Here is a 27,042-nt window from a genome sequence, read left to right as displayed (position 1 = left end):
AATTCTTAGACGAGTTCTGTTGGCCTGGAGTCTTCTCTTGCAAAGGGAACAACGTTTTACTAATTACTGATATGAGATGATCTGTGCCTTCACAGGCTTTGAAGATTGTAAGCCTTGGTCATGCATTATTCATTTTAGGTTTTTGATTTAGAACTTGCAATAGATACAAGATGCCCCTATTTTCTACATTCTGTACTCAGATTTTGGATGGAGACTCTGGATGCTGAAGGAGATTATTGAAATAACTGACAAGCTAGACATCCTGGCTTCAGCATGTCTAGCAATCTTGAGAGAGGAACTCAACCAGTATTTCAAAGTGAATGAACTGTCTTTTATCAGAGGTAATTAATTACTGAAGAGAATAGGTAATAGTGTATAATGGTAATATCCTATATGATGGCATTACTGTTAACCCTTAGAAAACAATTCTTCAGGACTCACAATGTTCTTGTCTTTTAAACATGATGGAATCTCTGTATAATGTCTCTAGTCTAGGCAGTGCTAAGACACACCTGTATTTCCCCATCCAAACCTCCACAGCTTTTCTGCATAGGTATTGACTGCATTTTTATTTCACAATGATTTCAGGTTTTATGCAAACCTTAAAGTAACTAATTTTGATATTTCCAGAGATCCAGACATTTTAAGAGTAATTTTTTCCAGACACTCCTTGTTATAGAACACTGCAGCTACGGTCTTGATCCAGAGTATTTAGCTAGGATCTAGTAAGGTGTATGTGTGAAGGCAAGTAGGAATTACAGAGGAAGTTTCTGTGCAAAGCTTTCCCAGAAGAATTAACAATTCCAAACTGCTTTGCTGAACAGATTTTTGTATATGTGTCTTGGAAACAAAAAAAGAAAACAATCGCATATTTGGGTGCCTTATATTTTTATTTCTCTGAATTACAGAATAACAGCATCTCTTCCTTTTAGACAAGCCTGTGAGTTGTAGTGATAAACAATCAGTTCCAGAATATTCGTTAGACCACCATTTATAAAGATAAACATTGATGCAAGATGTAAGCACTGTATACAATGAAAGGTGATTGCTTAATGACTAATGTGAAATTCTAAGAGAGAACAAAGTCTTCAGAATACATTGATGCTTCTTTTAAAACTGTGGAATGAAGATCTTAAGAATTAATTTTGAGAATTAGTCTATGATCATGAGCAGACGGAGTTGGGAATATCAGATTGCCAACAGATAAGTATTTTCACATTGGAAAAACACATAAGTATCCACCTCAGTATTTCAGTTTTTTCTGGAAAAAAGTTTTGGCTTTTCTTTAGTCACAAAAGAATTTCTAAATAGTTTTCTGTATATAATTCATATTGTTTAGACTTTTAGTATTAAAATAATCCCAAATTCATTGATACAATTTTGTTTTCAATGTCTTCTATTCCCCAGGCGAAAAAAATGTTTCAATTGCTATCTAGCTTCAATTAAAATTTGGCTAGAAGGTTTTTTTTTCATTGGAAACATTAGTCTGTTTCCATTCCAACTGCAGGCTAACATCCATGCTTTGGGATAAATAGCAATGAGCCTTCTCACAGTTTCTCAGAAGCTCTTTAAATAAACAATAATTGTGTATCAACAACCTCCTGATGTCAGAAGTTCTTTTTCAGAGGCATTCAGCCTGCTTTGTGGGTTAGTAATTCTTCTCCAGATAATGTTTAACTAAAATATGTCTATAAATTACATAAGATGAAATTCTATGAGAAGGAGCTATAGGAAGATAAGAGTGTGTTGGAAAGTGAGAGTTGAACAGTGTTAGGATTCTGTTTGTTTGTACTGTAATAGCTCAAGAGACATTGCTGGACCTTGATGTAGTAGGATATACCATGGAGCTGCCTAAGGGAAAGGGAAGAAATTTCTATTTAAGTTCTCTGATAGTAGAAAAGTGCTCTGAGTTGGTCTATCCCAGGTGTGCTGACTGCCAATGGCCCCACAGAGATGATCCAAAAACCACAGGAAAACATTTTGTGCCCTCTGACTCTGCCCAGTGACTCGTTCTTGGTGGAGAAATGGGATGGAGGGCACTGTGCTGGGGTTGCACCACGGGGAAAAAACTGTGTAGTGCATTTTTCTTGGAGAACTGAAGGTGTCACTAAAAATCATGAAGACAAATCTGTTCCCTAGAAGCCAGAACAGGAAAAATCTGGGGAAGTGGTGAAAAAGATGAATCCTTTTCCAGTTGCAGAGTCTGATAAGCCAACATAACAGAAAGCAGGGTACTTTTTTATTGGTGTTAGATCTGCCTCAGTTCTTTATACATCTATGTCCTTAAAATGTGCTAATTGTGTCTATAATTGGACTTAGTAAGTTCTCCTAGTAGTCATTATGGTAAGAACAGTCTAAAAGGTTCAATTTCCATCTGTTACTAGATCCATGGCTTGAATAGCAAACATTTTTTTATCTTAAAATTGGCTTTGTTTCTGTGTAACACTTGTTTGTCACTGTGTTCAGTATGTGGAAGATAAATACAAGTCACTATAAAATGTTTTAAAATTATTATTAAATTCTTCCTCATTAATAGGTAGCACTTCTGATTGTCATAATTTCTAGTTCTTACTTTAGATTCTCTAGTGGTGAATATTGCTTATTGAAGTATTTTCTTTCCATAATTCCTTCAGTTTGGCTTTCCTTTTAATTTAAGATCTTGGGCTTTATTAGGTCATAGGACATAATGCTATAATTAGTGGAAAGATATGGAAAATATCTTGAGAAGCATGTTTTAATTGACATTATACTGAACACATTGGAGAATGTAAGACAGCATTAAGACAGTATTGCAATAGTTCTCTATTCATTATGCATCTTTCTGTTTCTTCCCTTTCAATTTTGACATAAAATAATGTTTTAAGTTTGGCTGGAAGACTAAATTTCTGGGAGTATTTGCAGTCAATGATCTGTCATAGTGTCAAATTGTACACCAAGTATTTAATAAGACAATTATCAGTGAACCATACTTGTTTTCTATAACAATGGAAAATGAGCACTTTATCACTTTTAACAATGGATAATCATCTCTTACATTTCTACCAGGACAGGTTATCAAAGAAATCATTAAATATCTACTTAAGAGGGAAAAAACAAGTAGGAAATGGAGAAAGAGATGGCCATACAAGTGGATAGCAGCAGGCTGAATCTAAAAGGTCAGTGTCTCTCTCCTGCTATACTCTCTAGTACAGTCTTATTGGGCTGGGAGTTGTTGATCTCTGCCCCTGAATGACCCTAAAATTGTGAACTATTAAAAAAAAAAAATCTTTCCAATATCAAACTACTGCTGGTTTTGATTTCAAAACAAGTTTAATTTGCATGCAGTGGTGTGGTGTGCCAACACTTCTTGAACTGGAGGAAATACTGATCATTTATCCTTCTGCAGAAGCAGTGTGAGGGCTTACTTTGAAACTGATTTGAGGAAGTTGTGTAATGGCCAAAATGGAAAATGCAATTACTTTTTGTCAAACATCTGAGGAAATATGAATTATGATCTCATGAAATGTGTTAAAAAGTGTTTTGCAGAATTTATTACTTTGCTGATTTATGTCCTGTTGTACAACGTGTTAACTCCAGAAATAGTCTGTGTCTCTGTCTTGCTGATTCTTTCTCATCTATTATCTACCATTGTTCTGTGGTAGTCTTGTCTTGAAAAATATCTGTTAGATAACCTGATAATGCAGTTAGAAGCTTAATGCCATAGTTAAGTTTAGCTTCTATGGGAAACAACATTGATAAAGAAAAGTTCACTTTCCTAATCGGTTTTCCACTTTTGCCAAATTTCTGTACCTTGTTTAACATTTTCAGCAGACATCTGAAGGACTAATACTTTCTAAAGTTTAATATTTTTTTTAAAAAAAGGGCTTCAATTTGTTTAAAATAATTTGTATTCTACCAAAGCCATAAATAAAGCATCATGCACATCTGCCTGTCTTTCTCCACCAGAAAAAGCTCTATGCAGAGCTTTCCCACTTTCATTTTTCACTTCATCTTTATTGGCTCAAAATCAAACGCCTCCTTGTTTACTTTGGCAGGCAGTTGAAGGTTATGACTGAGCCCCTTCATTTTCTTTCTTTGTTACATTTACAGTAGTGATCAAAACCATGAAGTTTCCTTTATGTATTTATTTGCTGAGAATTCCTGTGAAATAACATTGTTGACATAACTGCTCTTGGCATTTACTGCCAAAATTTAATTATCTGATGTCTGTGTCATATTATCACTTATTCATTTCAGTCGCTTCTTATAATAGGGTCATATTGTGCCTGTAACCACATTTTCATTACTTGTCTTTGACACCTTTCTCTTTCAGCTAAATATCTCTTGAAGTGGCATGGAACAAAATAGCCAAAGTTTCACTGCACCATCACTATCCTTTACACAGTTTACATTGCTTTCCAGCTTTTTTATCTGCTGTATTCGATTCTCAGTTTGATGACATTCTGTGTGAGTTGTAAAACTCATTTGTTTTCCAAATATATCTGTGGGTTTTGCATCACACTTATGTTAACTACAATATAATTTATATTTCTTAGATTCAATATTTGAGTTTTGCAGTTTGTCATAATAATGAAAAAGAAAGCAAGGATTTTCTCTATCTAGTTCATTTCACTATTTTTTTCCTTGAAGGTTATCACACTGTTGAGTTTCTAGTACAGCAAATGGAATATAAAATTTCATATAGATAGATTAAATTAAAACATTTTTATGTGAGAAAAAGAATTGTCTAAAAATTTTCTACAAATGTTATAAGATATAAGGAACATATCTGTGTTTCATTGTATGTGAATGTTTTTATTTGACAGATACTTTTTGTTCTGTTCATGAAATGGTATTTGCAAGCACTAGGCTGTTTGAGAATTCATTGTGTTACTTGAGATATTGAAAAATGTTATGCTTGCACTCATATTCATATGTCTAATAAGCATAAATACTTGTTACATTATCATAGTAAGTGACAAATATATAAGCATATAATATGTGTGAGTAATTGAGATGAATTATGACCTTACAATTACCTCTGGAAAGAATGTGCCACTGCTTGTGGAAACTCCACCTAGTTTCCACCTTTTACAAACCTGAATTTGTGGGGAGAGGACTCTTACTGCACGTGCACCAAAAATTTTGCTGGCAACTTTCCCCAACCCCATCCAGCACCACAGGAATGGCTTGTTGCCTTAAAGAAATACAATGAACAAGTGAAGGGAAAAGTCACTAAATGCCAGAATGAGAACAACCACAAGACTGAAAAAGGAAGAAAAATAAAACATTCAAAATTTCATAATAAACTAGATTTCAGATGGAGGGCAAACTGAAGGAAATAATAAAAGAGAAATCAAGACATACAGAATAATGTATTCATGTACACTGATATATATTCAAAAGCAGTAATTAGCTATCCAAAATTGTAGATTTCTGCCACAAACTTCTATCTGGGAGATTTTGGCCATCTTCCTATGAGAAGGCAAGGCTTTTAGAAAGCATGGAATTCTCACAGCTGAAAAGAGACTTAAATGTTGGCACACAGATGCTCCATTGGCTTCTTAAGTTGTTGATCTAAAAACATTTCTTATTCCAGCAAAGGAATATATGGTAGAGTTGTAGGCTGTGGATCATCTCCACTTTCTCCTGCAAGAGAAAATACTTCAGGAAACTGAATTTTTATGGAATGTAGAGCCACAGGAGAGGGTTATTCTCCTTGAGTCTTCGAAGGAGAGGATAAAGAAAATGGTCAACTAGTCTGAAGTTCAGTGTCATTAGTTAAATACAGGGGATCTCAAGAATATCACCTTTCAGTTATGAAAAGCCAGTTTTGAAAGCATATTCAGTCCTGTCCTGAGATATATTATATGCCTGAAAATCCTACTGACCTTGCTGGAAATTTGTAATCCTGTGTAGGAGGTCAACAAGTTCATTTTTATGAACTCATTGCCTTGTTTTCCTTTGAGGTTGACTCCTGAACTACCCGGCAACAGAGTTCATTGTCTAGAATTTGCCTTTGCAGTCTTGTCTCAGTTTATTCCAGAACCAACATCTGCGTTCTTCCTTTAAATTCTCATTTGAGGGAAGCTGGCTCACTTGGCAGACAGAGTTAGTGGGACAAATATAACTGGACCTCAATGTAATTCCCTCATGGGCAGATGTAGGCTGACATTTTTGTTACTTGCTGTTTGGCAAAAGGTCTTGTAAGGCCAGATTGGTTGTTGCTTAGATTAGGAAGCATTATAGATTATATACAGTGGAAAATAATAGAAATACATGAAACCTGAAAAATGAAGAATCCATCATGCTTTTGCATCTGTGAATTTTCACTGGTTCAGGATGTAACCATTTGATTTTGGCACTGTACTCATGTTCATGTCACTAAGTAAGATAGCTAAACCTCTTGGGAATTACTGTCTCTTAATCAAGCCCATCATTAAATTGTGTACACAGAAATGGGCCTAGACACTGGAGTTCCTGCCAAAACCCCAGAAGCCAGAAAAGAACATCATGATTTTAAAAAACATTCCTGCAAGACATTTACCAATGTTTATGCAAGTCTTAGTCCATCTCTTCCATTGCTGTTTCAGTTGATTGAGAGCATAAGGTGCTGTGTTTCCTCTAAGTCAAGAGAAGCCTCTGGAAAAGCAGATAGGAGTGATGCCTTTTTACACCTTGATGTCGTATGATCTTAAATTTCCTCAAGGATTCTCTTGGATCCTCCTCTGGACTTCTGCAGTCTACAAAATCCTGATTAAGCAGGGCTCCTACTTGTTTTAATAGCCTCAGATTTCACTCCAAGAGGGCCACAGTACGTTTGGAGTACCAGTGGACATTAATTTTAAATTGTGATCTGAAATGTGTTTACTGCATACTCATAGACTCATGTGTTTATTGTTATGTGCATAGAATGTGCATAGTTATATAAAGGTTTAATGTATGTATAAACTTATTTTTTTCTTGTTGGATTTCCTTGTTACTAAGGATATATTGTAAGAATACGTGCAAAAAACCTCATCATATTACTATTGAAATAAGCACAAACCTAATGGAAGCATCCACTTCATGGTCTGGCTCTGCCAGATATTTACTATCACACGGTCACTATGTTTTGACAGACTATATTTGTATTACATGCACATAGAAATATACTGTCAGCTGTAAGGATCTAACATTGAAAATCAGATCTCTAATCTTATATTTTCTGTATTTCCAGAATTTTTTTTTCTACTTTCCCCTCTAATTTGAGCAAAGTTTGAAATTAAATTGTTGTCTTTGAAATTAAATAAATTGCTGAAAACACTAATTAGGCACAAATCTTCTTTTTAACTCTAATACAGAATTTGAACCTATAATCAGAAGTGGCGAGGTCCAAAAAGAATAGCTCAGGAGTTAAACTGACCTGAAGTGCATTCTTTTTACCAACTTATGTATCTTTCTCGAATGAAAAAACCCAACCAAACAAAGCTCAACAAACAATCCACACAATTGGTGCACAGATGGTACAGAGCAGCACCAGATTCCTCTGCAGAACTGTAAAGCTTTCATGCCATGCAGTTTCTACACTGATACAGATTTTACCCATCCATCTGAGCTGCTAAGTTTTTGTGCACCGAGTGTGAGACTCATAGATTTGGCTCCAGAATCCACTCACCCCCACAGATAGGGGTATGTCTTACAGACTTTCCTAGCTCAGTGCCAGAATCTGTCTCCTGCTGCATGACCTGATATACCAGCTGCAGGTGGCTGGCAGCTCCTCTCCTTCCCTGTCTCCTGGTGTGCTGCTCTGCCCAGTGGGACAGTCTGGCTGGGCTACATGGCCACCAGCTCTTGCCCAGGTGTCAGGCTCCAAGGAACCTGCTTCCAGGTGTGTTTCCTGGCTCCAGCACAGCGACTTTGGCCTCTTTCCCACCACGAACCCCAACATGTGGATATGTCATCTGCACAGGACCAGTCCACAGTTTTGTCTTATACATTGGAAAAGAAGAAACATGAGAAGATGGAGCCATTTTTAAATGAAGTTATGCAAAGCTACAGTCAGTTTTTTTTTGCCAGAGCTTGATGATTTGAAAAATTTGTTCACATATTTCTTCCAGACTGTATCAAATATTCTGGAAAGTCATCTGCTTCTTCAAACATCTTTTTGTCCTCTGTTGTATCTGGATAAATGTATTTGAGGACTGCTGGTTTAGTGGACTTCTGCTTTCATACTAATAATGCACTAAATTATCATTATTTCCCAGACAACAAAAATAAATATTTCATTTGTTGTTCCATAACTTATTCCACTCATGTGGTTTCTTAAATTTTTGCTTATTTCAGGTCTGGCTCAGCTATACTTCATCAGGCAAAGCTGCCACCAAGAGCTGCCATGGGAGATTTGTCCAAGTAAAGGCTTTAGGATTTGACATGTATTATTTTGCTGTGTGTTTGTGCTGTTTCTGTCTTTCATTTGATTTGGAACATAGATAATTATATTCTACATTTAAAACAACAACTTTTTTTTTTTTTTTTACAAATAAAATATTTGTTTTACTATACAACGCCTGGAAACACCTTCAAAGAGGTGATTTTAGTATCTTATAATTTTCTGTACACCATAAATAGTTACTTGGAATGTGCTTCTAGTTGTCTCCCCTAAAAGGAAAAAAATACTGACCAAAAGAATTTAAAGTGCTTAAGAGTTTTAACCACAAAGGATACACAGAGAAGGCTAGAATGGCACATGGTGCTGAGCCTGTCAGATTCTTAAAATACCACCAATTTGGTGGTCTATAATCCTGTCACTCTTTTCATGTATCTGAAAAAAAATGCTTAACATCCTTGTTAATTGAAACTAGCTTTCAGGCAAGAGATTTGATTTTTCCAGTATCAATGTTATAAAATCAGGGAGGATTTAGAGTAAGAGCATAGGACTCTACTTTCTAAAAACCGTACTGAAGATTTATAAAAAGATTTTCCAAAGCAGTTTACTCAGAAGGTTTCTCTTGTATATAATGTTATCCACAATTTCTCTTTTGCCATTTTTATTGTAGAACTTTCTTTACAATCTGTGTTTTAAAATCCATGTGCCTCTTTTCCTTCCGGCCCATGAGAATTAATTCTTTCTTTGAGATTTCATTCCATCAAACTTTATGATGTCACAAAACATTAGATTCAGAGAAATCCTGAGAACTGATCAAAATTAGTGCTCAGGATTTCACAGGATTGAGAGCACTGAAAGGATTGCAGTCATGTTGAGGCATAATTTTCTAGCAAAAGCCAATGAACTTTAAATGTGAAGTGATCCAAGAATATATGAAGCATACGGATGAATATTTCAAAATAAAATGTTTTCCAACATTTTCTCTGAAGGATCAGCTATACAATTCCAAAAAATCAAAACAACCGATCCTTGTTTTAAAATCTAAGAATAGAAGTTTTAAAACCAGAAATGATGGTACTAAATAGCATATAATCTACAGTGTATCAACCTTAACACATTCTAGAACTTTGTCATTGTTATCACAATCATCTTGTAATTATTTCTTGAAATCATATTGCTTGAAACCATTCTTACGTTCTTTCACTGAATAAGTGGAGACAAGAATAGGTGCTTCTTTCAGAAAACCAGCTGGGGGGAAACTACCTTTATAATCTTTTGCTATATAGCATGTGCTTACAGATGTCGTAATTCACTTTTCATCAATGAAATTGTAGGAAATAATTGTTGTGGATAGGAATCCTGAGAATTTATAACATGCATGTTGAGTCTATTCAATCTTGAAAGTAAGGTCAGACCTTCATTTCACTGAGGTGTATGTATATCCTTGAAATAATTTCACCATCTGACAGCAGCAAGGTGTAGAGGAGATTGAAAGTGTGTGTCCTTCCACCAAGGGAGGACATCCTTGGATTAGCACAGGATGTTTGTGTATAATGGGAAAGATGGAATCTTAAAAGTCTTTGTCAACATCACTAAAATAAGAAGAGGGACCACATTCAAAATGTGACATTTACGTCATATTGAAGGCTGACCATGGATTTCTATACGCAAGCAATGTGTGCATTTGATCTTGGTAGACACTAGCAGACTTGTATCTGGGAAAACAGCTGAGAAATTAGTGGTTTCTTAAATGGGACAGCTACCTTTGGTGATGTGTTTTTATTTGATGCTTGGCACATTTTAGATTCCATACAAAACAACCTGCCTGCACTTTGATGTGATATCCCTGCAACTTCTGCTCTCTAATTGGATGGGTTTTCTTCTATCATCTATTCTTTCTTAAATTCTAGACTAATAAGGTTTTAGAAAAGGCTTGTAACAGTGTTCATAAGTCCTTGTCACGTATTATATATTACAGAAAGTCTCCTAGGTATTCTTTGATTTCCAGGTTTTCCAAACATCTCTCCCAGATATTTTTGAATTATTATTTCCTTCAGCTTGCATTTTTCCAGAATGAATCTCATTTTGGGCGATATCCAAAGCCGATTGAGGTCAGAAGAATGTCTCCTCTTGACTTCAGTGAGCTTTGGATTTGTTCCTTTATTTCCTATTTCCAGAAGCCAAATTCTGCACACCTTATTGTTTTAATAGGAATTTTGTATCAGCAAGGCAAGCAGTGTTGGCTTCCACAGTCTGATATTTTCAGACTCCTTTGCAAAGTATTTCCCTCTTTTCATAGCATTTAGTATGGCACAACATAATTTACAAATATAAGTGCTGTTTATCTGTCACCATGGATAACTAATGGAAATCTTAAGTAATACTTAAGTGAGCGAACACTGTTGCATTTGGTACCACCTCTTTCCAAACTTGATATATGTTCTTCCATTACCTTTTGCTTTGGTCTTTTAATTACTTTGTAGTTCATAAGGCTTTGTAAAGATTTAGGAAAATATGAATAATTTGTGGGTAAAGTTATGAAAGGCACTGTAATCAGATATAAAGTCCAGCTATAGGTTGTATTTTACATATAACAATTCTTGCCCAGATTCAGGAAAGTGCTTTAACATGTGCTCAAGTCTATCCTTTTTAAGAAATGCAACTGGATTCTTAAATGTAATTATATAAGTGGGACTTTGATCTCATTAATAGTCAAGGAATACTTTGTCTTCATTCCTGAATAGGGAGATCTTTTCAAATAATGTCTTTTATATATTATCAATTATCTTTGATGAAAAATTCCAAACTGCTCTAAAAAGACTATTCATCACTGCATTATGGTTATCTCTGAAATGAGTGTCCTATACATCTTGCCCAGGATTTGTGAAGTCAATTTAAAACTGGAGCAAGTTTAGTGAAGGCCACCAAGATAGTCAGGGATTGAAGAATTTGCCTCAGGAGGAGAAGCTGAGGCTTGTTCAACATGGAGAAGATACAGCTTTCAGGGGGTCTTGGAGGATGGAGCCAGTGCTGCATGATGGGATGATTAGACATAATGGGCAGAAGTTGAAAAAAGACAAGGTCAGCCTGGATTTAAGGAAAAACATTTTTACAGTTTGGTCAGTCAAGAACAGATCAGAATCTCAGGAATCAGAAGAGGTTGCTAAGAGAAATTGTGCAGTCCTTGAAGGCTTTAAAGACCAAGCTACATATGAATAAGTTGGTCAGATCTCACAGCTGACCCTGCTTTCAGCTGGAGGCTGGACTGGATAAACTTCAGAGGTACCATCCAACCTGAATTATCCTGTGATCTTTTGCTCCTATTAATTTTCTACTGTTGCTTATGGTTCTAGTCTGCTCTTGATGTCTTATTGGGTCCATACATTTTTTTTTCCTAGTAGCATGTATCCAATTGCTTTTCTGAAAGGAGAAAAGATAGTGGAAAGAAAGTCCTGGAATTCCTCGGACCTCCTTGTGAAAAGTATTGACTGTATTTCTCTCTTTAATTTTTTTTTCATTTCTCAGTACCTATTCCTCTTGCCATACCAATTTAATTGTCAGTTCAAAAATTATCTAGGTAATTCTTCTATGACCTGTGGATGCATAGGCCTTCCTTTCAGTTTATATTTTTTTCCTAGCTGTATATTAAATACTTGTTATAAATAAAGGTACCAGTAAGATTCTGCTGCTCTAGTTGCTCAGGCATACTTTCCCTAGTTTTCTTGTTTAAGATTATTGTTTTAATTATTCCTTTATTATTTCATTTTTCCTCTTTAATCTTTTGTCAATTTGAGTGATATTTCACAGAATCATGGATCATGAAATGGTTGGGGTTGGAAGGAACCTCTGGAGGTCATCTGGAACCACCCCCTTTCTGCAGCAGGACCAAATGGAGATACTTGTCCAGGTCCATGTCCAAATGACTTTTTTGTTCATGGATAGAGACTCCACAACTTCCCTGGGAAACTTGTGCCATCACTCAGTCACCCTCACAGGAAAAGCGACTTCCTGAGGTTCAGATGGAAACTCCCAGGTTCCAGCTGACACCCATTGCCTCTTGTCCTGTTCATGGGGCATCACTGAAAACCTGCACACCTTCAGATATTTATTTACACTAGGAGCCTTCTTTTCTGCAGGCTATACAGCCCTCTCTGGGCATTTTTTAGTGCATGGAGCTATTTAAGGCATTTTAATTTCATACATAACAGAGGTCCTGCATGGGTAAAGAACAGCAGCTGAAGAAATCTAAAACCAGATAGTTAATACAAATCATTCATATGCCTAGAGCTTTAGTTGGGCTGTATGTAGAATTACAGATTTACTGAGCAGGTGAAGCCAATTTTTCAGACCATGGATCAGTGCTTTACTACCAAAACCTTGAAGATTAATATAAAATCCTCTATTAAAATTAGGTGGGTTTTTTCCCAGTATTTTTCCTCATCTTTCAGTAAAAGTTTTAGTTTCAGCCTTGGTTTGTCTGGGGCAGGAATTCAGTTTTTTTTTTGGTATCTACTACTAGTGCACAAACCTCTTGAAAGATATTTCAGGGAACAGTAATCACCAAGGACATTCTCTATCCAGGAAAGTTAATCTATGAAGAGGTAATTCTAGACAAATATTATTTCTACATAGAAGATATTAAGAATTTCTCAAAGGCAGTTTTTGTGGCATTGTCCACTCAAAACATGTAATGGACATATAGATCCTGGTTTGGTCAGTGAATGAATGTGTTTGTTTGTCAAAATATAAATTTATATTTTGTAAAATAAAGTCACTGCAAGTGGAAACAAGAAACAGAAATTCTTTAACATCTCCTGGGGAAAAAAAAAAAGATACAATTTAAAACTACTTTGGGTTGTTTGAATTGCACTGTTTTGTTAAAATTAAGACATTCAGTTTAAACACTTCCATTTTTTTATAATGTGAAAAATTGAACCTTTCTTTTTCAGAAGTGTCTGATTGAAATATATCAACATTTTAAAATTTTTGCCACTTTCCTGAGAAATCCATAAATTTAATTTAATTTCTTTTTAGAAGGGGTTCAGTGGAAATGACAGTTTTTTTGGTATAGAATTATCTGACATATTTTTAGCATTTTGTGTAATTTCTTTAACTGAAATATCTCAATTTTCATTCTATGATTATTATATAGTTTATAAAGATAATTAGTTTATATTTATGAAGCACTTAAAAACAGAGAAGATTCATCTCTGAATGGAATTATAAAAAATACTGTTGTAGTCTAAAATAAAATCTTGATCACCAATGAAATTAAAAGGCACTGTCAGGAATACCCTGAATCATGGATATAAATTAATATTTCATTTAATTAAGTAATTGAAATCTCTGTAGACTTTGTTATTCAGAGTTCTATCTGGCAGGCATTAGTACAAAAATGTGTACCACCTTTTGCTTTCCTACTTAGAAATGGCATTTAATTTCATCTGTCACTTTACCATCAAGTGATTTGGGACTGCGAGGTGCTTCTGGTACTCTGCCTCGTACCACTTTAGTTTTGACTATCCTGAGTAATTTTGGATCACCAGCAGAACCTAGAAAGTTTGCATTTGCTCCATGTTTGAGGTTACTCGGGAGCAGGCTGAACAGCAGAGATTCCCTGCGAGCAGCTTCTTCCCCTCTCACAGCTGGCTGCTCCTAATGTGAAAAAAGCTAATAATACTCAAGAGGACCGTTCCTCTTGTGCCATGGTAACTTCGTTCTCTTAAAGGCTTGTGAATTTTCCCCAAACTCCATAGAAATCCATGACATATGCACGAGAGTATCCAAGTATAGAATTGCAACACTGCAGTTACCGGATCTTCTTATTCACATGCTCCTTTGGACAAGCCTAATACATTTTTGAGACATGACTTCCATCTGCAGATCTGCATTGATTCTTCTCCAATTAAAATCTCTGTCACAGCTGTAACTCTCATCATATTGCCATACTAGGGTAGACTTATTAAATATGCAGTCTTTATCTTCTAAATTATTTGGATACTTACTCTTTGATTCCCCCCAGTACTGTTTTGCTTCTTTGTTTTTTTCACAGAAAAAGAAGGTAAAAGTGAACAAAACACCACTTATTTTTCTGACTAAATAATTAGCACCAGAGAGTTCATTAAAGAATGTTTATAATGAAAACCAAATTCCAGAAGTTTATTTTATGCAAGGAAAACAAAATGAAACAAAAAATCATTTAAGGTGAGGTCATGCATCTCTACTAATGAACTACTAACCTGTAACTAATTAAATATAATTGTTTTTATGGACTCTCTGATATTATTTTCTGTGTTTTGATTTTCAGATACATATGTATCCAACTTCTATCAAAAGCAAATTAATCTCGGCTTTGGCTCTCACTCAGCTACGTCTGGCATATACACATCTGAGATCTGTAATAGAAGAGACTGTTTTAGAGACATGCACATTCACATCAGTATCACATTTCTAAATTTCACAACAATCTCCATTTTCAGGCCTTTATACCTCATACTTTGTGCTGGATTTCCCTATAGTGTCACTTGGCTTTTCTGCCTGTAGAGCACTGAATAAAGTGTTTGTAAATTCAGTTGGAAATTGCCTGTGCGCTTGACATTTTCTGCTGTTGAAAACGTAGCAACAAAAAACTCAATTCTGATTTTCAGCTTGTTTTAAACTTACAGAAATGGTGCAACTGCTGCCTGTTTCTAATTATTCCCAAAAAGCCAGTAAGAGGTAGTATGAAGTATCATTTAGGAGAATGATTCAGATCAACCTCTGAATCTTTAGCTTCAGCTCTTGTTCTCTGACTGATGACATTCTCCTTGCTAAGCCTGAAGTGTGCTGCCCAGCCCACAGGTTGTTCGTAGTGTCTCTTCTGCCCAAGGCACAAAATCACACTGATAGGGGTTCAGGGATGGTGAGGATATTATTTTTCTTAGAAATTATAAAAAATAAAGAAACAAGTGGCTTAAGGAGGTGTTCTACTTGTAACAGCATCTTCTGTGGAAAATTGAAATCTCTGCAGTTCAATACTGACATCAGCAATTACCAAATATTTGAGCACATCACTGCTACACTCCTATGACAAACATCCAAAACTAGATGCCTGTATTTAAATAGGCTCCTCAATCTATAATGATAATGAATTTCGATAGTGTGATGTTTGGCCGAGTTGTACCTCGTACTCATTCACTGAGATTTGTGGATATCTGTCACTGAGAATTAACAACTTTACTGACACAAGTGAGACTAAATACGGATTGAAAAGTTTAACATTGGGCTAATAAATGCTTTAATATTTTGACCTATTTCCTAGAAATTTTTCTTTTGTTATCTTAAAAACGCCCACAGTGAGTAAAGCAATTTTTAAATGTCTTGGCCTGGTAGTTATAGCATCTTAGAATCATAGAGTTGTTTGGGTTGGAAGGGACCTTAGAGATCATCAAGTTCCAATCCCCCTGCCACTTTCCACTAAACCACACTGCTCCAAACACCATCCAACCTGGTCTTGAACACTTCCAGGAATGAAGCATCCACAGCTTTTCTGGGCAGCCTGCTCCTGTGTCTCACTACCCTCTGGGTAAAGAATATCTTCCCTACATCTAATCTCTCCTCTTTTAGTTTGAAACCATTCCCCCTTGCCTGTCTGTGTAAAAAGCTGCTCTCCCTCTTTTTTACAAGCAACCTTTAGGTGCTGGAAGGCCAGAATGAATTCTTCCTGGAGCCTTCTCCTCTCCAGTCTGAACAGCCCCAACTCTCTCAGCCTTTCTTTGCAGGAGAGGTGCTCCAACTCTGATCCTTTTCGTGGCCCTCCTCTGGACTGACTCCAACAGGTCCATGTCTTTCTTGTGTTGAGGACCCCAGAACTGGATGCAGAACTCCAGGTGGGGTCTCATGAAGGCAGAGTAGAGAGGCAGAACCACCTCCCTTGACCTGCTGGCCACACTGCTTTGGATGCAGCCCAGCAGTTAAAACTTACTCCAAATTTTAGTGTTGGTACAATCAAATAAAAAAATTGGTCAAGATTTCTTAGAGACACACAGAGTAGAAGCAAAATCCTACCAAAATGAAAAACAAGTTTATTGCTTTTCCACACCTTTTGGTATGAGGCAGTGAGACAGAAAAGCCCTGTATAAATTGGATGCAAAATGAGCAGTTTCAGTATGATTGTGTTTTATTTTATGTAGACAAATACATGAGATAACATGTCTAACTGTGATTCTTGAGGAGTCATGATCACTTGTAGCTTCCTGGCTTACTGCATTAATGCTACTATTTAATATGGATTCTTTTCTATTTTGTTTAACACTGTTCTCACCTTTTCTTAAATAAATCTCACTCATCCTACCTCCATTTCTCAATGATGTGTTTATTTTCACAGTTCTCTCAACCATCTCTTGCACAGGCAAGCTCACTGACCAATTTTCAGTAACTTTGGAGACCTAAGTAGGTACTTTCTTCACATGATCAGCTGGTAATTTAGAATCTAGGTCTCTTCATCCTCTTATTTCCTGGCATCTTTGTCTAAAAACTATCATGGGGCAGCCAGCCATCCTCAAGTGCTTCATGCAAAAGCTGATCTCTACAGAACTCAAATAACTGTTGTCTTTAGGGATCTTCTTTATTGAACACCCATCATCCAGGGTTCTGTGCTTACCTTAAGGTATATTTATTCAGTGTGTCACATGAGCATCTGCATAGCAGATAACAGCAATTTGTGGAACTTCAGTCTTAAGATGCAAATAACTCTTTCGTAATAGAAGCTGCCTCATACCTCGTGCTCAAAAAAAAAAACCAAAACAAAACAAAACAAAAAAAAAAGCAAGCACTGAAACACAATGAAAATTAACAGATAACTTTACTATAGCTTAGTAACTTGGATTACTTTTTCTAACTAAAATTGAAAGTTCAACAAATAGTAGAAAAAAGATTTATGTTTTTCTTATCAGGGATAGTATTTACAACTCCAGTTCCTGAAGATAACCATCTCCTGTGTTAAAATGCTTTGCTTTGAAATCACTGCCAGAAGGCAAGCAGGCATAAATTCTCCCCTTCCTATGTTCATGACTGGACCAGTGACTTCTGTGTAGCCTCTGATATACCAGACACATGGCATTGAGGGATCCAGATAAGATGAATTATGGCTTAGACCTGATGTTTCTTTGTTAGTTTTACAGTACAGCATATATATTTTTTAAAGTATAAACCCAAATAAAATTTTCCCATAAAGAAAGCTCTCAAATGGTCATAGGCTCAATGTCCCCCCATCCTTTTTACAGGGAGAAAAATGACTAAAACTTGAAGTCAGACTCTGGCATGCTTGAATACCATATGCCTGCACTATTGAGAGACTGGAGCAGAGTATCTGGAGAAAGATGAGAGAGTGTGGGTGGCAATAGAAAAAACAACCACGACTGTAAGTTAGCAAGATAATATCCTTACTTTCTTCTGTGGGTCTCAAGAGTGATTAAAAAAACATTGGTGTTTTAAAAATATTGCTGAGGACTACAGTGTGACTCATAATGCTTCAGAGAATGGAATTCTTGGAAGTTTCATTGTAATGCCAGATTTTAGAATGGAGGGCAGCAGAACTGCAGAGAAGTAACATGAGGCTATGTTGATGGAGAAAGAGCATTTCTGAGCAAATTCAAGTGAGAGAGAGAGAAAGGGAAAGAATGGGCCTGGGGAGATATGACAAGAAAATTACTTACACTGAGAACTGTTGCTTGGACTGATGGGAATGTTTCCCTGCTTTTTGAGGTTTTATTGGCCAGCACGCCTGTCTACAAAACACTTGGTCATATGCACAGCAGGGTAAGATAAGTAACCATGTTGACCAGTCAGACAATGAAAGCAATTACAAGTGAGTCCAAAAGTCTATCCTAGAGCTGACCTTAAAGTCTTAGATAAAATTTTTCTTCTATTTCTTTTTTCTTTTTTTGTTCTCTTTTGTTTTGTTTGGAGTGTGTGTAAATTTCTGGTGAGTTAAGTACTTTTATGAGGGAATGTATTGGTTAAATGTTGGGAAGCTTTCTCAAGTCAGAATAGCCTTTCTGGTCAGAATAAAATAAAGAATGTTGGCCATCTGGAATGAAATAGTAGCCTCACAGTTATGGCATGTACCTGATATTTTGCTTAATACTGTAACACAGCTGTTTTATATCCTCAGTAAGTATCTTTGCTAGGAAAGTGAACAATCTTTCTCCAACCATTTGCCACAAGTGCTGACCAGTATCTCTTCCCTTAAAGCTCCAAAAAAATGGTTTCTGTATTTCACAGGCTATTATATTGTCCAAGTTATGGAATTTCCAGGTTCAGATCCACGGACATGGGCTGGGCTTGCACCAGAATATCCTCCTTTAGGTGAGTGTCCTCACTATCTGGCAGCTGAGGTAGGGTTGAGCTCTCCCTGTTGCTTATATTGGAAGTCTAGATGCCAAAATGTAGGCTTTTTATTTATTATTTTTAAGAGCATTCTTATAATCTAGGTCTCTCCTATAAGCTCTAGTTTGTGCATATTATTAAATAAAAGATGTTGGTTCAGAGTTCTGAAAATGTGTCAATGGCTTAAACATAGTTAATGCTGCTGTCTAGATAGAAAATTTGTATATCTTGTAAGCATTTAATGATTATTTGTCTGACAAGTCACATCTAAAAAATACTATTACTTGATATTTGATATTTACTTTGATATTTGGTATTTCCTCTCTGAAAAAAAAAAGCCATATAATCAGCAGGGGAGCAAATATGACACCATTCACACAAGTGATGGCTCTATTTCACAGTCAAATAAATATCCTAAGTGAACAATTACTTGATACATTCTTGGCTGAGATTTCTTCATGTAATTTGATCGATGAGGTATTTGTATAAATTAACCGATCATAGCCAGTTCCTGAACGATTTATGAACAGGAAAACACACTACAGACCAGGGAATTTGAATAATGTATATTTTATTTCACTTGAATAACTGGAAAATGTATATTTTTGAGTTGGCCAAGGTGGAAAATGAAATTTTAATTTTTTTTCTGGAAAATTCAATCTAGCTACATTTAGAAATGAAACATCTTAAATGAAAAAGGTGGCCTATTATGAAAGTGAGCATAAGGTTTTTTGTTTTACTTCTTAAGTTTTTATATTATGATGGATTCTTGGTGGACTAATTTTGCAGTTTTCAGATGAATGACACATGGATTTTAACCAAGTTGAACTAAAAATTGGGGGGATAAAAAATTTGATTAAACATTTTTCAAGTTTTCCTGGGCTTATGATCTACCAATTCTTTCATTTCCCAAAGCAGTTAACTGAGAAATGTTTATTCATTATGGAGTTAGTGCAACTAATTTTCTCTCATATTCCCTGTCATCCAGTAAATTTCATAATATGTGAACACAGTCAGACTGCTACAATCTCAGAGTCAGCAGTAGAATCTACAATGCATGATGATAGTAGATTCTGATATATACAGGACTTTGGACAGAATGAAAAAATGCAGCAAAAATTTGACTAAACAGCAGCAAGTTAATCTGCATCTTCTCAGTTTGTGTAGGAGAGATAAGTCATAGCTTGGAAACATTTTCTGTTATGCACATTAATGGATGTACAACTCATCCAATCACTCAGGAGCTAATACTGCACTTTTCTGTTCTATGCATAAAAAATGTCATGCCAAATGACTCTGAGTGGTAACCATAATGATGAATTTACAGCCATCAGTAAGGAGACTTCTTCGATTGTCTGCATTAAAGTGGCAGATGATGATGATCCCATCCAGTGGTGCTTTTCCTTGGCCTTATTAAAAAGAACAGCATACAAGGCAATCATACCCTTGGGTGTCTTTTGACTTGCTCAAAAGTATCACTAAAGTGTTGATTTCTTTTCCAAAAAAAACCAAATTCCATTTTGCAATGATGACACATCCATTGTCTAAAAACAAGTGACATGGGAATTGCAACGAATGCCCTGATTTCTCACCTGGTAGCAAAAATATCACCAGTTTCAGAGACAATATTTATCTGTGCATGTCTGTCAGCTATCAGTGCTGTGCAGGGGAATGGACAATCTTCTCCCTCTTCTCATTGTCCCACAGTTTGGCCCTTATCTCAGGAATTTGTAGTGCTGTGGTCCCTCTCAGAGCCCTCAGTGGCTTCTTCCCCATCGCTTGGCCCCTGAACCACTGCCGTGTTGCATTGAGCAAGAGGGGCTTGACAGATCTAGGAATGAACTGTGAGTCAGTGGGCATGTTCAATAACTGGAAAGACAGAATAAACTCTGATTTTCCTTTTTGTCAAGTCTCTTTTCTTGGGATTAGATTATTAACAAACCAGAAGATTCCAAAGTGATTTCATAGTGACACAGAATATGTGGCAAAAAAAAAAAAAAAAAAGATCGAAAAGATCTTTCCAGCTTCCAGCAGTCTCTGCAGGAAGTGCTAATATACATCTTTCTGAGTAGCTTCCTATCCAGCTTTAGAAAACAGATGGACTTCTAAGGTATGTACCAATTTGTTTCAGTTCTACTGGTAAATCACTATGGAGCTCCTCCAAACCTGTCTTTGTGTTCATGAAAAAGCAGCAGAATACTTTTACTTGGTTAGTAAAAAACCCCGAAATGCAAGATCCATGACATTTCTTCCTCAATCGGCTTTTTCCTTCCATTCTGTTCCTCCCAATAGACAATTTCTGGAATTTATTATGGCTGAATGAATCAACAGAAGATACCTTGTGGGAATAGGAGAGGTCTGGACGGTCAGTTCTGGGGAACAGTTCCAAATTCTTCTGTTGCATTTGCTTACCATACTTTTGCTCTAATCAGGTAGGTAGAGCAATTGATTCAGTTTGATGTCATGGTAGATGATTTAGTATCAAAGATACTTCAGTCATCTAAACACTGATAGAAATGCGCACAGATCTGCATGAACATCAAATAAACTAGAACCCAGCATAATAATTCCAGTGGTATGCCTTCTAGAGAAGGCAATAGACAGTTAAAAGGAAAAAAACCTCACGATTAAATGAAATAGAGGGAACTAGACAACTGAATTTCATCTAATCTCTTCCATTTCCCCAAAGCTGTTCATTATTCACCATGCAATGGATTTGTTCCACTTCTGAGTGAGAATACATAGAAATTAACTTAATAATTAAAAAAATGTTTTGTATATTTATCACTTCTTGAAATAACTATTTTATTCTATAAAATGCACAACTCCCTGCCTCTCCCTTTCCAATGTTCCAAATACACTTTGGGCTAATTTTGATCACTGCAATTGTGTGTGTCTGTGCGCTAGTGGCACAGCATGTTCTCTATGTCCATGTGCTGCAAATCTGCTTGACAGCAGCCTTGCACCCTATTCTTTCCTGATTGTCCTTCATCACAAATGGAAAATGATCAAATAAACAATATTTTTTTTCTCACATGGAACTTCCAGAATTTCTTCAGCTCAGTCCCATAGTTTTTTTAAGGGTCACTTCCATTAAAACAATTCTTAAAACTCATAAAATATATATTAGAATTTTATTTATAACTTAATAAAATGCATTTTTTCATAAACATGAATTTTAAAATTTATCCAGATGCTATGAAATTATTTTTTTACTCTTAGGAATTATTCTCACTATCAGGTCTTTGGCACTAATGGTATCTTTGTTATAATTGCACTTGCAAAGTTATATGAACTCAAAGAAAGCTCTGGAAGATATTTCAACACAAAATTTTTAAAATTAATGATACTTCAAGTGAGGTTCTATGCAGTGACACCTCATTTAATTTCTGTAAAGTGGTACATAATTTGAGAAATTATGCCTGACAACCTGTAGTGATTAAATAGCTACACTGAGTTTTTGTCACTGCAAGGGATTAGCTCAGCTGCTTAGAGCATGGTACTGATAATGCCAGAGTTGTGGGTTTTATCCCCATATGGGCCAATAATATAAGAGTTGAACTTGATAATCCTTGTAGGTCCCTTCCAGCTCAGAATATGCTGTGATTCTGAAGATATATCCTGACTGACTCTTCAAGCAAGAAAATCAAGATGCAAGAAAAATAGAAATATGACCCTAAAAATCCAGCCTGGGGTGACTTGGAATGGAATGTGAAAATCTGGTCAAATGCAGACCACTGAAGCACTACTTGCTTTATAAACCTAAGATGGTGAGATCGGCATAAAAGAATGAAAGTTTTGTTATGGTTCTTACCCTCATTGCTAAGGGTTTCAGTAAAATCCTTATCTGTTCATAATTTTCCATGGTGCCCATTGCTTTATAATGGATAATGGAATCCCCTTCTGTGGGAACTATGTGCCAGTTCATTCTTGAAGACTCTTGAAGAAGTAAGAAATGCAGCTCTTGGACACTTTATCAGACTTCCAGGGATCACCTTTGTGTTGTGGTAATTCTGGCCACTGCGGGTTTGTGTAGGGGGTTGAGCTACCTTACCCCATATGGCCATGTCCTAAAGGTCCTTTTAAGATGGAGGATATTTATTACTTGAAAGGAAACAGAAGCAAAAGCTTCCATGAGCAAAGTCAGGACAGAATTATTAATTTGCCAAAGAGATGAAACAACATACAGACCTGATCTTCTAAGTTTGATTGGCATAGGAACTCCATAGATCAGGCTGAGGGAGCCTTACTTTTGAGGGCACAAGCTCTGAGAAGCATTCTCATGCAAAAAAACCAAAACCAAAACCAAAAATCACAACAACAAAAAAAACTGGCTGTAGAATTTTAAAACTGGCTGAAGAATTTTGTCCCGTATTGCATTTTCACCTAGGAAGTACGGAATACTGTTTGCAACTCTTGTGAAGATGGTTTTGGCCATTACCTGTTTGTGCATTTACCAGTGTAAACCACTTCCAAAATCTCTGAAGAAGCAGGTGGAAGGCCAAAATCTCTGAAGAAGCAGGTGGAAGGCCAAATACATGAGTTATTAAATTAAGTGGAGGTCACAAATGAACTCCTTTTCAAGTTTCATCATCAAACTTTTGTCTGAAAAGAGAAATTTGCAAAGAGGGAAGCAGGTGTCAAATTCCCTTTTGGCAGCTGGATCTTAAAAGCAATTAGAATGAAGAGCTACCTGATCTAAAGCTCAAGACACCAAGAGGATCTGCCTTAACAAGTGGAAGGAAACACATATTGATGGGGTTTACAGCTCTCATGCTGTAGGGAGGATGCAGAATGGTGAGGAAATGTGCTGACTTGCTTAAATTGTGGCAGGATATAGGACCCTGGCACTGACAGTGAGGAGGAACTTGAGAATGATTTTTGAGCTCTATATGCAAACAGCTGTCTGTCTTCCACAGCATGCTGTAGAAAAATAGAGGATTTGAACCATTAGAAAAGCAAAGGAAGTGCAATAGCCCAGATTTTGATCATAATTACACCCAGGTGGTTCTGAAGTGACTACACCCGTGTCATTGAAGATACACCAGTGCAAAACTTGTGTGAGAACTGAATCAAGCTCTTTGTTTTCCTGCATTTGTGTACCAAAAGAGTACTCTAACAGCTCTTAGTAAATAATAAATTAATAATGATATGATTATCTCCCTTATGACTGGAATAAGTACAGAAAAATAAGTGTCAGAGTAAGAATTTGCTTGCAAGACTATTTGAATATGTCATTTGTATTGAGTGTAGGATGGTTTGCTGGACTAATTTTAATTTCTGGACCAATTTAAATTTTTATTTCAAACATCAGAAACATCCATTGTAGTCAGGTAGTATGTGGTGAACAATAGAAAGACTACAACATATAGGTCATAGTTCAAATGAGCAAGACTTTGTTCTTTGCATGGCAGAATACCTTTAAATCCAAACCCCCAGCAGAAAGCAGTAATGAAAACAACTAATGAAGGCAAGTGCTTTTTCTGACTCCCTGCTGTAAATCAAATAAGATTTTAGTAGCTTGTTTCCCCATTTGTGTCTCAGAGTACACCAGATTGCAATGTTACATCACATTTTTAATGACTGGAACCATGTCCTGAGATCCCCCTCTGACCACACCACAACTTCCTTCTTTCCTTTCTCCTCCTGGCTAGAGGACTGTATGTAATTATGATGAGGACATAATTCAATTAATTATTGACAGAACATGTAATTGCCACTCAGATCTCTCTCTGATAAATCTCTCTGCGCTCTCTGACTTATGTTTGTCGTGCAGTAGGGAGGTGGAAAGGCACTAAAAATGCGTTTTAAAGATAGGACGTTTCTCAATCCTTTGTATCAGTCGGAGAGGCTTCTGCCGCCCGGGGCTCTTTAGATGTACAGCGTATTGTTCTCGTCTGTGCTAAACAAGTATCCCCGAGAAAGCTCAGTGGGATGGAGGCTTATGATTCATTTTAAGTGGAGGATACAATAGAAGCAGATAACTTTGATTTGTGCAAAGGAAAAGTGTGATCTCTTTCAGGGATTCCAGGAATTCATAGCAAATTTTTCTTCTGTTGCTGATTAAAGAGAAAGTGATAAATAAGATCTCTGTGTTCGCTTTAAAGGATTGTAGCTTTAGAAAGCTGACTTATTTAGGGGAAAAAAAAATCCTGACCTCATATAGCCTTTGACCAAGATCTGCTAGTAGTAGAGAGTAAAGATGAGGCTGTTTCTGTTATTATTAAAGCCCACAGTGACAATTTCTGTCTGTATGACCGGAAAATGTCCTGGGGGCCAGGCCGGGGTGGGGATGTACCCGGGTCTTGCCGTAACTTCGGATTACAACTAAAGCTTGCCAAAAACGGATAAAGGAAAGAGATAACGAGGTGAGAAAGCAAAGAATGGCTTTATTGTAAAGTCAGGAAAACTAAGCTGTTTAAAAAAAAAAAAAAAAGCAATCGCGCGTGCACGGAGTCTGCCCTTGTCGCCGAGAGGGGAGACTCGCTGCTCCTCTGCCTTCGGTTTTTACGGCACGACGTGCGCGGGGCTGGGAAAGGCGCTGCGGGGCAGGGCCAGGGCCGGCACCGCGCTGGAGCCCGGGGCAGCAGGGCGGAGCGGGGGCTCCGCTGTCCCACGGCGGGGCAGGGCGAGGGTGGTGCTGCTCGGGAGTCTCGTACCAGCGAGGAGCGCTCATTCGTCCCTCGTGGAGTGGCTGATGTGCCCATGCAGGCGGGAGGCACTGACGGGGGCTCGCCGCGGCTCCGGCACCCACACCTTTGCCGTGCCTGGCGGGCGCTGCCCGTGCCGCGGGGAGCGGGGTGATGCCGGAGGGAGAGGGGTGATGCCGGAGGGAGCGGGGTGATGCCGGAGGGAGCGGGTGATGCCGGAGGGAGCGGGGTGATGCCCTGCCGCAGCCTGTCCTGCTGTCTCTGCCAGCGAGGCTCCCCTCCGCTCCGGGACTTCGCAGAGGGCTCTGTGCTTGCGCCCAGCGCCCGGCCAGGGGAAGCAGAACCACTTCAGGGTGGGCTCTCGCCCCGCCGCCCCAGCAACAACCGGAGGCACCTGAGCCGGGCGGGACCGGTGCCTGGAGCCCGGTGCCGGGCGGTCCGCTCTTGGGGGCAGCGGAAAGGTGAAGAAAGGCTGAATGGGTTTCGACGCCGTCAGAGCAGGCGCAATGGCCAGGCGGGTCGGGAAGCCCGAAGAGGGCACCTGAGCCGGATCCTTTGGCACCTCAGCAAAGCGGCCCGATTTCCAAGGGGCTGCGGGGGCGAAGGAGACGGACGAGCAGGGTCAGAGCATCGTATTTCTCTGTGAGGGACCACACGGTGCAGCTTTTGTTGCGGGGAGAGGCGGGAGCAGTTACGCGTGCTACTCTAAACCGTGAATGTTGAAAGGCTGGAACACTGCGGGTCCAGAGGAACATTGTCAAGACAGGGGCTATAACGCCCTTACAAACAGCTTCCCGCACGTTTAGTTTAGCACTGCGGGCGCGACTCGGTGCCCAGCTGCGGAGAGCGGCGTCCGCGGCTTGCCCTGCCTTCGGGCCGTGCACCCCCCTCCAAAACTTAGGGGCTTAACAGCTCGGGCACCTCGTCCCGCTGCTGTCAAGGACGTAGAGGCGTTCAGAGGCGCCACGGGTGGTCCTTAAAGACCCACTGTTTCTGGGCAGCTTTGTAGGGCTCCTGCGGAGGTTGCGGGATGCTCTCCACGCCCTGTCTCACCTGTCGGGGTCCAAGGGAGCAAGGTTCGGCACCCCGCACCCTTTCCAGCGTAGCTGCCGGCCCCCGGGGGTGGGGATGAGCCTCACACGGCCGGGCCGGGCGCTGCCCTCCTGCCCGAGCCCTTCAGCCGCGCTTCGCCGCAGGTGCGGTTCGCGCTGCCCCCGTCCGGGCTCCGGTGCGGCACCGCCTGCGTGCCCGAGACGAGGTTCCCTCGGCCGGGCAGCTCTCCCGCCCAGGACGGCTTTCCCCAGCCTGTGTTGTCGGTCGGGACTCGGTGCACGGCGCCGGTCAGCCCTGCACCTTCGCCCTCCAGGGCTCAGGGCTCAATCCAGGGCCGGCTCACCGGGGTCACTGACGGAGCACGCGGTCCTCCTGGCCGGTCTCCACCCTCAGGAGCCCCGGAGGTTTGGATTTCCCCATGGGGACACCCAGTACTCTCCCCTCCCTCCGGGTCGCGGGCGATGCGCGCTCTTGCCTCTACCGAGGCAGAGCTCGCCGCCCCCGAGCCCCCGGCAGCGCATCCTCTCCCGCCTGCCGCTCCGCCTGCCCCTCCTCGGCTGCAGGGGGGGTGCTGCGAGGTAGGCAAAAGGGAAAGTGAACGTAGCGGTCTGAAGATAGAGAAAG

At 38.6% G+C, this 27,042-nt stretch overlaps 1 long non-coding RNA gene across 1 annotated transcript; it reads right to left on the bottom strand.

Annotated features, from left to right (window-relative positions):
* Window positions 1-871: 871 nt before the first annotated feature.
* On the bottom strand, window positions 872-26,913 carry LOC146767408 (uncharacterized). Its single transcript, XR_014955771.1, has 2 exons — window positions 6,527-26,913; window positions 872-5,628 (listed from the first exon to the last, which is right to left on the bottom strand). It is a non-coding gene; the product is annotated as an uncharacterized LOC146767408 (long non-coding RNA).
* Window positions 26,914-27,042: the final 129 nt, after the last annotated feature.

The sequence above is a fragment of the Lonchura striata genome, chromosome 5 (genome assembly GCF_050655825.1).
Source record: "Lonchura striata isolate lonStrDom1 chromosome 5, ASM5065582v1, whole genome shotgun sequence".
In the NCBI taxonomy this organism is placed as follows: domain Eukaryota; kingdom Metazoa; phylum Chordata; class Aves; order Passeriformes; family Estrildidae; genus Lonchura; species Lonchura striata.
The sequence above is the reverse complement of the archived record's forward strand: the minus strand, read 5'-3'. Positions and strand labels throughout refer to the sequence as shown.